The sequence below is a fragment of the Podarcis gaigeae genome, assembly GCF_964106915.1.
Source record: "Podarcis gaigeae genome assembly, chromosome: 5".
NCBI lineage: Eukaryota > Metazoa > Chordata > Lepidosauria > Squamata > Lacertidae > Podarcis > Podarcis gaigeae.
In genome coordinates, this window is record NC_139681.1 from 20,088,188 (window position 1) to 20,102,021 (window position 13,834).

General features: G+C 42.4%; 1 protein-coding gene and 1 long non-coding RNA gene across 16 annotated transcripts in view; one reads left to right on the forward strand and one right to left on the reverse strand.

Moving 5' to 3' along the window:
• ZMIZ1 (zinc finger MIZ-type containing 1) overlaps nucleotides 1-13,834 on the forward strand; it is a 377,100-nt gene that overhangs the window by 23,296 nt on the left and 339,970 nt on the right. Inside the window, exon 1 of one of the 15 annotated variants that reach the window (XM_083738298.1) lies at nucleotides 4,825-5,035. The exons of the other annotated variants lie outside the window; for them this stretch is intronic. The gene's annotated coding sequence lies outside the window, so the exon portion shown is untranslated. Of the gene's footprint in view, nucleotides 1-4,824; nucleotides 5,036-13,834 lie in introns of those variants that run through there. 15 annotated transcript variants of the gene reach the window in all.
• On the reverse strand, nucleotides 4,962-6,549 carry LOC310844455. Its single transcript, XR_014564144.1, has 2 exons — nucleotides 5,717-6,549; nucleotides 4,962-5,270 (listed from the first exon to the last, which is right to left on the reverse strand). It is a non-coding gene; the product is annotated as an uncharacterized lncRNA (long non-coding RNA).

The following is a 13,834-nucleotide window of genomic DNA, read 5'->3' on the forward strand; positions in this document are numbered from 1 at the left end:
AGCATCACAGCTTAGCTTCCTTTGGCCTAAATGATATGCATAGATTCCATACCGGCTGGGCAAAATTCATGTCTCCTAAGATGTGAGGATGTATATCCTGACTGGGTTACAAGTATGCTACCTGATACTCTTATGCTAATTCTTGGACATCACCTGGAGACCAGGCAATGTGCAGTAACCTCTGCACATGTTCTCAGTTTGCGCAGATTTTCCAACATGGACTTGAACTGGTGACCTGAGCAGAGATTGAGCCTGTGTCCCAATTCTGATCTGGCCAAAGGATGAGAACTGCTAAGGAACTCTCCTTCCTCCAATAAACCAGGTCAGGTCAGGAATATTTCCAAGTCAGGCTTGGTATTTGGGTTCTGAAACCAATACATGCTCCTGTTTCCTGTTTTTACCCCTGTCATCTGCTGCTTGGGAAATAGGTCTGACAACATGATTTTGGTTGGGTGTGTGGTAGTTCTGCCAAACATAATGAATTGTGAATGTTTGTTTGTTTCTTTTAAGCTCAGAAAGATGGATGTTGGCAGACATTTTTATCTTGTGATAATTTTAGGAAACGTTTAGCATGTGTGTAAAGATGGAATAAGCGCAATCAAATTAAAGGAGCTTGTCTTACCTTGAAGATGCACTATAATTTATGTATGACAAAGATAATGTTACCGTGTTGTTAATGACTTATGTAAGACGAGTGCAGTTTGCGTTTGGTCAGAAACAGACACTTGATTTCAGAAATGTTTAAAGATGAAGAGTTGCTTGCTGGTTGTGAAAGTTATGACAGTTGGTTTCTGCTGATAAGATAAGTGTACAAAGATCTGTATGGCTTCTTGTTTTGACAAAAGTATTTGACTGTCAAAGCTGCTGCTGTGTTTTTTTGTTTGTGAGGATTTTTAATATAATACCTCTTGCCCAGAAAGTAACAAAATCAAGGTTGCATGTTTCATTATTCTTCCTTACACGTAACACTTACTTTTTGTGCGTGTGTCTTCATCTAATGGTTCTTAATCTAAGGTACCTTTGAAGATGCAGGTACCTTAAATTGGGAGGTGGTGGAGGAAATTCCAGAGCAGGATAGGATCTTGGGACAGGTGGACACTTTTCCCTCCCTACCAGTTACAGCCTGAGTAGGTTAAATGCCCCAAGACTTGTGGTATTGACTATATCACGACTGCCCCGTCATTCCAATCTTATATTATGAGATGCACATGAACCTGGGAGGTTTTTTTCCTTAAACTGCAGGTTTAGGGGAAGGAATTGCTGTTCATTTTGTTTTCTACATAACTAGCTGCCTCTTCTTCCACTTTTACAGTGACATTCAGGTTTTCTACTGCTACATTTTGTCCACCTTTATTGCTAAAATGAGGACTCCACAACTTTTGGTTGGCCTTAGTAGCCAATCTAAAATTGGTAGTTACCAAGACCCTGCTTCTCCACTGTTTGGAGAGCACCTTCCCTGCTCTTCCTTTTTTCTGAGAGCCCCATCAGCACAGCAGCCAAGGAATCCCCTTGCTCCAAAGCAGGAGAGGGGGTCAGTCCTTCAAGAAATTTCAGACTGTTTTAGGAATCACAACAGCTCAGTTGAGAAAACATGTCAAGCTAGGGTTAGGGGAGCTTCATAGTTTAGTATGATGATTCAATTTCATTCAGTGGACAAACCAGAATAGTAAACTAGGGTTTGTGCTAACTATGGTTTGTTATGCTGTCTGAATTGACAAACCATAGTTACATACCTCTGCTTTTAGAGGTATCTGAACCTAGAAGCTGGATTGTTGAGTAGGGAAAAATAAATTATGGTTAGTAAACACCATGGTTTGGTATAACATCTAAAACTAAGCCCTAAATATATTAATCTGGAAAGCTGTTTAAATCTGGCATTCATCCTTCTGATTGCTTTACTGGATCAGACCAAAGGTCCACCATAATGTTTTCAGCATTCGCCATTTAGATGTTTTGAGGGAGCCCAAAATGAGGCTTTACTCCAAGGTACGCAAGTTATAGGTTTGTGGTCTAAAAGGGTCAAGACCTTCCATAAAGACAACAGCCACCTTCTGTTAGTTCTGCAGCAGCAACTATTCAAATATACACTTGTCTCTGAACACAGAAGTTGCATTTAATTATCTTGGCTAATGAGCATTGCCAAGCCTATCTTCCACGAATTTGTCTAATATTTTTTGAAAGCCATCTAAGCTAGTGGCCATTGCTGCATCCTGTGGTAGTGAACTCTGTAAGTTACCGTATTTTTCGCTCTTTAAGACACATCAGACCACAAGACACACCTAGTTTTTGGAGGAGGAAAACAAGGAAAAAAGTATTCTGAATCTCAGAAGCCAGAACAGCAAGAGGGATCGCTGCGCAGTGAAAGCAACAATCCCTCTTGCTGTTCTGGCTTCTGGGATAGCTGCGCAGCCTGCATTCACTCCATAAGTCGCACACACATTTCCCCTTACTTTTTAGGAGGGAAAAAGTGAGTCTTATAGAGCAAAAAATACAGTAATTGGGCATTGTGCAAAGAAGCACTTTCTTCTGTCTTTCCTGACCCCTGTACTGTCAGTCAGTTACACTGGATGACTCCAGTCCATGTTCTAGTGCTGTGAGAGTGAAAAGCCTTTTTGCACCCACTGTTTATACCTTTCTAAACTCTTATCATGTCCTGCTTAGTCACCTTGCAGGGTTAGGGGCAGGGAGTGGACTGAATCTCTAAACTGAAAGTAAATCATCATCATCACCATCATTTTTTTTTAAAAATTTAATTTTAATAAATTTTATTCAGTACAAGTTAAAACACATACATATTCACAACAAAAGAAAATACAAAAGAGAAAAAAATGCATCTATCCAAGGAAAAGGAACTAGAGAACATTTTGTCTCTTTTCATGTTTACAGTTATCATCACCATCATTTTATTTGTATGCCGTGTTTCCACAATTAAAACAATGCTCAAGGCAGCTGACAATATGAAAAAAATTATATAGTTAAAAACATAGCAAGGTAGTCTTAAAAATAAATAAAATTGCTGTGGTTTTTTAGGTTGTAACACTATACCCACTTACCTCATTGAATTCATTATGATGCTTGTTACCTAATAATTCCTGACACTGAATTTGCCCTTTTCACTGTGGCAGGCCATGCAGTTCTTGGTTTTTATTTCCTGTGAGCTTTACACTATCTTATATTTTTATACATTCATTGTCCATGGAATTTGGGGTCGTTTGTATGAAGCTACATCTTTTCATCTACTCAACACACGTGACAGGTGGATTAAGGCTGCAATTCTGCACTCACTTAGCTGGGTGCAAGCTCCATTGATACCAGGGGGACTTAATTCTGGGAAGCAATGTCTTGAACTCCATTGTGAGGGTGGTTTGTTCCTGTCTACCCTTAAGTTTCATAACTGAGTAGAGATTACCTGGTTTCTCATATCTGAACCCAACCCAAAATCTCCTCCCTGGGGTAATGAAAGCTAGTATAAGCCCCACCAGCAACTTTCTGTATCCTAGGTTGTATCCTTTTGCACTTTATTTCATGCTATTTCCAGGATCCCTACAAAATATATTACTTTGGACACAACAAACATACTTGGGCTCCTTTTGAGAAAGGTCAAAGGTGTTTTTTTAAAGAGACAAATGATTTTTGTTGTGTTGTTACAGTATCTACACTTTAGTATTTGAGTTCCTTCGGAAAAGCTTTGGGAGTGAATGCCATCTGGCTTTGGTGACTTAATTTATTTTTATTTTGTCATTAGTGTCATTAGTTATTATATCCATTGTAACCTCTTTGACATTGTTCTTTTGATGTAGATGCTTGAATCTATTAAAAATTTTAGCCACGAACACTGATGCAGATAGTTTTTCCCATGGGGAATGTTAATTAATACAGGAGGCACACTTTATCTTAATACCTGAAAAAAATGTTTGTATTTAGAGTGTGTAACGGTATGGATTTTGCACGCTTTCAGAAGAACCTGCCCCATGGAGTTTCTGCATGAAAAGAGAGTCAGTGTGGTGTAGTGGTTAAGAGCAGTGGACTCATAATCTGGTGAACCAGGTTCGATTCCCTGCTCCTCCACATGCAGCTGCTGGGTGACCTTGGGTTGGTCACACTTCTCTGAAATCTCTCAGCCTCACTCACCTCACAGAGTGTTTGTTGTGGGGGAGGAAGGGAAAGGAGATTGTTAGCCGCTTTGAGACTCCTTAGGGTAGTGATAAAGTGGGATATCAAATCCAAACTCCTCCTCCTCCTCCTCCTCCTCCTCCTCTTCTTCTTCTTCTTCCTGGGTCACTGTTCAAGATGTGTTGCCCATCTGGGAGGAGGCACGCCCAGAGGAGTGACGTATGCAGAGAATCTATGGTCATCTCATATGAGGCACTGGGAGTAATTGAATTATCTTATTATACTTGATGCAGAAATGTGGCAGGACTACGTGTTCCCAGCAAAAGAACCTGATTGGGAGGGGACTAGGCAACTGGTACCTTCCAAGTCCAAGAAGCTCTGAAAGTCATGACACAGGCTAAAAACAATTTGACTTATCCCCCCCCCCCCAGTGAACAGACTATTTGGTAGAGCCTCGAAGGGCCTCCAAGACCCAAATCAAGGGCTGGGCATGAGTGGGAAGAAGCATTGTCAATGTCTCTTTAGCATCCCTCAGCTATTCTCTCTCCTGTATGAGCCAAGCCTTGGGCAATGCTAGATAATTAGTACTTGAGAGGTGGAATGACTCTGCTGCAGCTCACACTCCGTGGTGTGGGAGAGCAGGGACTGAGTGTCACCACTTAATTTCACAGTGTGGTTTATGATGTCATGTCCCTGAGCAGGATTTGCCAATCTTTCTTGGAGAGAAACCCACCAAAGAAGCTGAGCAGATCAGCTGACACTTAGCAGAGCAGAAATGGTCTAAATTAATCCCCATGGAAGCAGTTCTTACAATCTTTCTTATGACATATCCACAAACACGGTGGGGAGAATGGGTGAAAAATCCTTTATCTCACCGGTTCACAAGATTTCTGAAGAAAAATTCTTAAAAGTGCTATGTCGGGTAAGGATAGCCTCTAGTTTGCAGATGTTCCCCTGTGTCTTCGTGACTAGTAGTTCTTCCCAGCAATCCTGTTGCTCTTCCTTATTGCTCAAACTTTACATTGCTCAAAACTTCCCTTTTTTGTTGTATAAGAAGGGATGTGGCTATGGGAATTGCCATGAAGAGCGGCTGCATTTCAGAATTTGATGTTGCGTCACTGCTTGCTGCAGGGTGGGTGGTCCAAAGAGAGGTTTGCCTCTGTTTGGCATGCAGTGAAGTGTAAATGTAGCCAATATCGCTGTCCCCTTATCTCTCATGCTCAATTGACTGAATGCACAATTGAAAACATATCTCCTATTTTTAAAAACCAGTTGCTAGCCAGGGCTCTTAAGATCAAGCAATGCTCCCAATTTCCTCCCCCTAATTCGTTCTGCAGTCCAACCTGCTGTTCTGCCTCCTTACTCCACCAAGTTCTTACTGAGGGGTAAATTTAGTCTAAGCTGTACCACTGTAAATGGAGCCTCTTACACATGGAAACCCATGTGGAACCATAAACACAGAGGATTAATTTCTCAGGAGAAAGGGTTGCAACCTAAGTCTTCTCACCATCACACTAGTTTTATATGTGAAGGATAAGAGTATTCAGCTACATGAGACCCCCCTACAGTCCCAAATGGGAAAAGTTAAAAACAGGTTAACTACCTTAAGTGAGAACTAGGCTGCCTTCTCTGCTTCCTTCCAGAGCAAGCTGAACAATCCCTTCCTTCTTGACCTGTTAACTCCTTTCTCTCATTTTTAAGCCTCTGCCTTTCTCTTCACCCACCGAAGGAGTAATGGTTTCTAGCTGATCTTGGCTGATGTCACATTGGCTTATAGGCCATTTGTGACCTACACTGGCACCCTAGCAACAATGACATCACAAAAGAAGGGTTAATGCTTGGGTTAACACTTGAAACCACATGTGAAGCTGTGGGGAGTGAAAGTTGGGTAGGCAAGTATCACTCTGAGCCTGTACAAAGCATTGCATTGTAGCCAATAGAATATGGGTTGCAATGTGTTCTTGACTGCCAATTCTCCAGGTTGCAAATATGCCCATGGTCCCCCAAAAAAGGTTGGCAACCCAATCCCTGGTGTAGAAATTTCTCTTTATTTTATTTTTATATTGTAAGGTAGTTTTAGAGTGGAATTTATTGATATTTAGCTTGGGCTGAAGTTACAGATTAATTAGCTTTAGATTATCATAATCAGTGGGGGCCAGCTTTAATCTCTGAAAATACATTTTGAACAGGTGGGGCACTGCATTAAAGGTATACTTGTTTTTTGAGGTTGACTTTGTTACTGACATGTACTGTTGTACTGAAGATAGCTAACGTACTGAACAAAATGCGAGATATAAGCCAATACACTTAGAGTTAAAGCTTAATTGGTTAAAATGCAGGTACTCAATAGAAATTACTTAATTGGATGGTAGCCCTAGGTCCTGGAGAACTCTGTGCAAAGTACTTCCTAGTCATCCCCCTTTTTAGTGGGCCTTGTGTGTTTGCTTGACATCAGTGCACCAGGCAGCCAATTCGAGCTGCCATTTAAATGACCCACAATGCCCCAGTTAAATCTCCCACAATACCCCAGAGTTAATGCCACATTGAGAAAAGTAAATGGGGGCTAGCTGTGGTTGCCTAGCACTGTCCATTCTGCCCCCCACCCCAGAAAAGAAAAAAATAAAGGGAAACCAGGGCAGGAATTAGCATTGGACTCTGCCAGTGTACCAAGGTGCTGGCAGCTGCCCAAGGATACCAGTTGCTAACACTGTTGCAATAATTTATGACAGGTGTCATAAGTTATAAGGTCTTGGTCATGTGATGGGTCTATGCAAGGTTTGACAAAGGAGCTCTTTTCAGATAATGCCTGAGTGATAGGTCCCTTAATGTTCCTCCATTTGTTGCGGCCTCTTAAAATATAATCTCTCTATTCTGGTGCACATTGATTGCTGCTTACTTCTTTCTGAAGGCTTCTGTGACTTTTAAGTTAAGCTCCAAGGATAGGGATAACCCAATGCACATTGTACAGATTCCATTGCAATGTTGCCTCTGATATTGGCTTTGATCTGTCTGTCCCACCTGTCTGAAACTTCCTTCGCAGCCTTGTGAGTGGATGCTGGTTGTAAGTTCAAGCAGCTAGTTAAAATAATCTCCTTGCTTTCAGCTTTACGAAGGTAGGGACGTGTGGTTTACCCTTGTTGAAAAGCTCCTAGAAAACGACAGGCCAGGATATCTTGACTACTGACTCGCAGTGCTCCTTCCTGAGAACTTGTGTGGGGAAATGGTGCTTTTGGCCCAACAACTATCTGCAGGCTATCTTCAGCCGCGTCATTGCTGGGTTGCTGCTAAGTCTTTGCACCACTGCACAGCTCCAGTGGCATCTCTCCACAGCCCAGGGAAGGCTGAGAATCCTGCCTAGCTGGTTCAGAAACAACGACGTGTAAATTTATCGTTTATGAGCCAACATAGCAGCACCTCTGCTTTCCTTGGGCTAGAATGGGGGAGAGATTTCAGAGAAAAATAGAGAGGGACATTATAGAGCTGTGCTGTAATGGAGGCCCCCTTAGGAAAGGAGTTGAAAATAAAACTTTGTCGTGCCATTATACTAATTGATGTTGCAAGTGCACTTCAAATATTGTGTTCTGTTCTAGTTGACTTGCATTGTTGCAGAGTCAGAAAAGATTCAGAAAAAGGCAACCAAAATGACAAGGAGTTGGAGCAACTTCCCTTTGTGGAAAGGTTGCAACATTTGAGGCTTTTCGGTGTAGAGAAAGGTGAATAAGGAGGGAGCTGACAGAGGTGTATCAAATTATATGCAGTGTGGAAAAACTGGTTAGGGAGAGGTTTCACTCTCTCATAATAGCAGAGCTTGGGGACATTAATGAAGCTGAATGTCGGAAGATTCAGGAAAGAGAAAAGAAGGTGCTTGTTCACTCAACACATAGGGAAACGACGGAGTTCACTCCCAGGGGATGCAATGATGGCCACCAATTTGGATGGCTTTAAAATAGGATTAGACAAATTCATGGCGGATAAGGCAACTAATCTAGACTGCTTTAAAAGGGAGTGGGGTAGACACATTTGTGAAAAGTGGGCTTGTCGACTACTTTTAGTCATTTTCTGGTTGTGGTAAAGTTTTTAACATGCCCAAATGCCACCTTAGAATCATAGAATGGTAGAGTCGCCAAGGACCATCTAGTCCAACCACAGGATCTTTTGCCCAGCGAGGGGATTGAACTCACGAACCTAGGATTTAGAGTCTCATCTTGTGTAAGATGAGAAGGTTGTGGGTGGAGCTTATGTTTCTACTCGCACACTCCTGTTGCTCCTCACTCCTCATGTACTGATACAGAGTGGGACGCAGGTGGCGCTGTGGTAGCAACTGATCCTAGGGCTTGCCGATCGGCAGGTCGGCGATTCAAATCCCCGCAACGGGGTGAGCTCTCGTTGCTCGGTCCCTGCTCCTGCCAACCTAGCAGTTCAAAAGCACGTCAAAGTGCAAGTAGATAAATAGGTACCGCTCCGGTTGAATGGTAAACGGTGTTTCGTGCGCTGCTCTGGTTCACCAGAAGTGGCTTAGTTATGCTGGCCACCTGACCTGGAAGCTGTACGCCGGCTCCCTCAGCCAGTAAAAGAAGATGAGCACTGCAACCCCAGAGTTGTTTGCGACTGGACTTAACTGTCAGGGATCCTTAACCTTTACCTTTTTTTACTGATACAGAACAGCTGAGGAAGATGACTTCATAAACCATAGTTTAAATTTGGCATGCTTTGAAACGGTCCGTAGTTGGTCTTAAACCAGGAGATCGGTTCCTCTGATATGCCAAGACAGGATTAGTGGGATGTGAAACTAAACTCTGGCAAAGTCCTCTTCAGTACTGGGGGAGCAGAGAGTATGTGAGCAGTATGTGAGTCCAAGGCTCTGTTCAGGCCCACAACACTAAACCATAGCTTAGTAATGCATTGCCAATGTGTGTTCTGTGAAAAACAGGCCTATTCTGTATCCTACACTGAGCCTGGTTTTAATATTACTCAACAGTTCATGAAACAGAAAGGGGCAACAGAGGTTGCATTCCCTGCTGTGATGAGAAATAATGTGAGAATAAAAATTGGAATTGATTTTTTTAAAGAGTGCTTTGACGGTATACCTGGCTGCTGGTATACTTGGCTCTTCTATTGTTTTCTGATTTCCCATTTCTTATGTATATCCTGGCTCATTAAAAAAATAAAAGTCAGATATGCCAACTGAGCTCAGTTAAGTGGCACAAATGAGCTGCTGATGTGGAGGAGGAGGAAATATGCACATTTATTGTTCCCTGCTTTTTTTTTTAACTTTGAGGTGAGTGATATACTGAATTAATTAATGATGATTGAACATGCATGTTCCTAGATTTATTGACCATCTTTCCACACAATCCAGTGCTCATAGGATCACGGTGGCAAGACCTGCCATATGCACACCTGCATAATACAGTGGTACCTCGGGTTACATACGCTTCAGGTTACAGACTCCACTAACCCAGAAATAGTACCTCGCGTTAAGAACTTCGCTTCAGGATGAGAACAGAAATCGTGCTCCGGCGGCGCGGCGGCAGCAGGAGGCCCCATTAGCTAAAGTGGTGCTTCAGGTTAAGAACAGTTTCAGGTTAAGAATGGACCTCCGGAATGAATTAAGTACTTAACCCGAGGTACCACTGTATCTACATGGACAGGCTTGCATGACCCTATTCAGATGTAATGCTAAACTATGGCATGTGCTAGAGGAGGAGACTGGAAGCACCTGCAGGTCCTTGCCCATTTGTTACTGTGTCTTAACTGGGAGCTGTGACTGGTTTATGGTGGCTTATTAAAATAAGAACAAACCAGTATTAGAAACCACAGGTTGATGTTGGCTGGTTTGAGTGAACAGTAGCTTAAACTAAATACATTTTGTACTTGTTGGATATAGCAACAAACCCGGTTTAGTTTAAACCTTGGAATTATTCTTTGAGCCTTCTCTTCCTCCTAGTGTGTGCTGCAGGCAGAGGGGAAACGCTGAGTATATAGCAGGCCCATTCCTGTAATGCTAAAATATGGTTTGGCACTGTATCTGAAGCAGCCCGTTCTGTGAAAGCACAGTTCCTGACCACATACATGTTTAGTGTTAGTATACACAATACTGTACCACATTTCAGACAGGCCTGTGAACTTGCTGGGTCTAAGATGCACTGCCATGATCTTGCTTTGCTGTCAAATGTGCCACTGTCAAATGTGCTATCCTTCAGAATGAGGGAGGATAGTTTCTCATAGAAAGATGGTTTTTATTGCTTGGATAACCTTAATTCTTATGTATATGACATCAAAACTAAATTAAATAATGAATAAAGGTAAAAACAACAACAACGACAGATAGCTTATATTGCCTAAGAAGCAGAACAGCAAAGCATGGGTATGGTTCAAAAAGTCAGCGATAAGCTGCTGAAGGCCATTTCAGTTGTGACATCATTTTGATGGAAAGCGGTTCCTGCAAAAAAATGGGCTTGAAGTCCACACATAGGCCTATGTGAGAAATAAAAATAAAATTTCCGAGTTATGTCTCTCCAGCCATTTTGTGACCACTTCCCTTCTCGAAATACAAAGTGAACTCCGAATTAGCCGTTGGTAACTTTGGCTGCGGCGGCAGCTGCTTTCCATTTTGTCTTTTGACTGCTCTGCAGTTCCTTGTCTAGCTTGTGACGATATCATCACTCCACTTGCAACCTAATAAGTGTGTTAATTGTCTAATGAAGATTGATCTTTACTGTGATGTGACACATTCTAAATGAATTCCCCATGATGCTCTAATGAAATCTCCATGTTTAGTGCTTGTTTTGAGACTAAAAGGTTGTCTTGTGTGAAGTTCGCTGCAAGACAGTTGGGCTAGAATGAATGGGTGCCCTTCATTTTGAGGCTTCAGCCCTGTCTTGCTTCGGCTTGAGAGATTGTGAGCTTCTTGGGGCAAGGACCTGTCTCTTTGTTTATGCGACTGGCTAAAGCAGCCTTATTTGCTCTCGCCCCAGAAGCCAAAATACTCAGAACTCGCTTGCTCCCACCTCAAGGGTCCCCTCTGTTATGTTCCAGTGTTTGGAAACCGTATCATTCGCTAAGTTAACCCTGAAACCCCTCAGTATGAAACTAAGGGCTATTTCACAAATGTATATTATATTCCGGAGATGGCCATCCTGAATTAATGAGTTACCACAAGCAGAATTTTCACGTGGCCTCAAATACAGGGATTTTACTTGGCTTCAGTTTGTGCATTTGGCTGTGGAGCAAGTGGGGTGAACCTGTCTTCAGAAGCCCATTTTGCTTAGCAGTGCATTCATGAATGTGGCGCATTTCAGTTTTATTTAGTTGCACAGACGTGAGGGCTTGGTGGCAGATGGTGTTGTTGCTGGGGAACACCCACACCAGCCTGGATTTTTCTGTCCCCTCACCTCTCTGGTTCACCCTTAGTGATGTAACAATTTGTAATATTTTAAATTTAATATGGAATATTAGATTAAATGCCTTTAAAAAATTAATAGAGTGCACTGGATTCATAATGAATGTGGCTAGTAGCCTGGTCTTTTTCCACGCACACACTCAAGAAGTATAGCAAAATTGTGTCACTTTAAACTGTAAATGCAATAGGCTGCAAAGTAGGGAATAAAGTTAGATTTTGTTCTACTCATGGGTTAAATTGTATTTCTATCTGAGTCTAGTTTGAAATACGATTTTTCCCCTGCCATCAGATTGGCAATATTGAAGTCCTCCTACGCCCATATTAGTTTAATGTAATGATTGGCAGGTGTTTGCGGTTCTCTTTTTGTTGTTTTTAAGTAACTAGAATAGGGAGCACAAGAAACGCGGCAAGCACATTCTAGCGCTGTGTTAATTTACATTATTTAAAACAACTTTTGGTAAACATTTAAGCAGATGGCCATGTAATCCCATGCTTGTTTACTTGAGAGTAAGATGCACTGAACACAGCAAGACTGATTTCTGAGTGAACATGCTTAGGATTTCATGCTTAGGACTGTGGCAAAATGTTTATCACAAAATGTTATTTTTGAAATGAAGATGCTTATCAGACAACAAATGGGAGGTATGCACATGATGGTATAGCAAAGATTAGTAATTAAGAGGAAATGAAGACACACTGACTGTGTTAGCATGTAAAGCTAAACCATGGTTTAGTGTTTCATGTGCAAAGGAGCCACTGTGACTCTTGGGCTCACATGCTCCCCCTTCCCTTCTCCTCACACAGCTGGAAGGATAACTTCAGCAGAGTTAAATTTCACTTTCCATGAAACTTGGCTTGTTGGTGCATACAAACCAGAAATTCTGGTTTAAAGGGCACTCTGTTCTGCTTCTCAGCAAGCCATCGTCAAACCATGGTTTATGAAGTGGGCTTGTTTAAGTAACCAGACTTTGTTCGAAACCAAATAACAAACTGGGTTTCCGGGGAAATGAAACTAAACTTTGCCGAAGCTCTCCTCACATGTTCCCCATTCCCCTCTCCTCCTTCTGCATGACCAGTTTTGTGGTGACTCCTTTCAGCTCATGTGCACAATGCTAAGCAATGGTTAAACCTTATGCATGGACCAGGCCACTGATTACAGCGCTTAGTTTATCTTGAATAAGCTTGTGAGGCCATTAAAGTAATGCAGTATAAGGTGTTTGCCTCCAGGGAGCAAGGATTGATGTCCCACAGAAGAAGCAAGGAGGCTTGGGCTAAGCACCGGAAAATCCGGCTGTATGGCAGCCCTAGGCCTGACTCCATGCTGAGGGCAGTCATGGGCTCTCCTCCTCCTCCTCCCCCCCAGGTGTGCCACAATATCTCTTTGCATGCATTCCTTGTGGCACGGTTGCTGCTTGCCCACCCACAACACCAAAGCCGGAGAATCATAGGCTCAAATCCTTATTGGCTGCTGTGATTTCCTTGGGTGGCCTGTTCCCCGGGTGGGCTTGTTTGAGTTGCTTTTTGATGCCGCTGTTAGGCTTGAGGAAATGGCAGTTCTTAGCAACCTGCTTTTCTGTAGCTGTTTTAGGGATGTGGAAACAGTTGCAAATGCACTGTGCTTTTTTATAGCTAGAGAGAATCTCAGTGAAGTGATGGTTACAGGTGAAGCACCCTCTAAACATGCTATTGAAATTTTATTATCAATATTAATAGACTTCAGATGGGTAGAGCACTTCCTTTTCGATCTATGTGACACAGGAAATGTTCTTGCTCTTTTTGCACATTGAAGTGTGTACAGTGTTGTTTGATGGAGATATTTAGCTGTATTTATATAGCATTTCCCCAGTAATCATTAAAACATCCCTGTAAGGGAGACCACCATTGTTTCCTTTCTGACGGATCCCTCGGTGGAGTGGTTGTTGTGGCTTGCCTAAGGCCGCCTAACAAGTTTTGAATTGGGCACTTCCAGGCTGAGGCTGCACAGTCTTGGCTGTTGCGCTTGCGTTTAATGTCTGCCCAAATTTGTGGCTGCACTCTGCAAGTCCTTCACACCACTTAATGCAGCCTGCCGATTTGGTTTGATTAAAACGGTGTCTCTGGGTGTGTGCTCTAAATACCTTTTTGATTTTTCACCTACAAAACCAACTGTGGAATTGCCGATAAGAGTGACAGCTGCAGGCAATAAATGAGAATAGTAATAGAAGGTTCAGTGCTGGATAGAACATCATAAATCACGAGGAGAGAGCGGTGTGTGTGCTGACAAATCGCGGAGCAGCTGCAAACAGCACTTTCCAGGTAAGAATTATTGCTCTAGCTTCT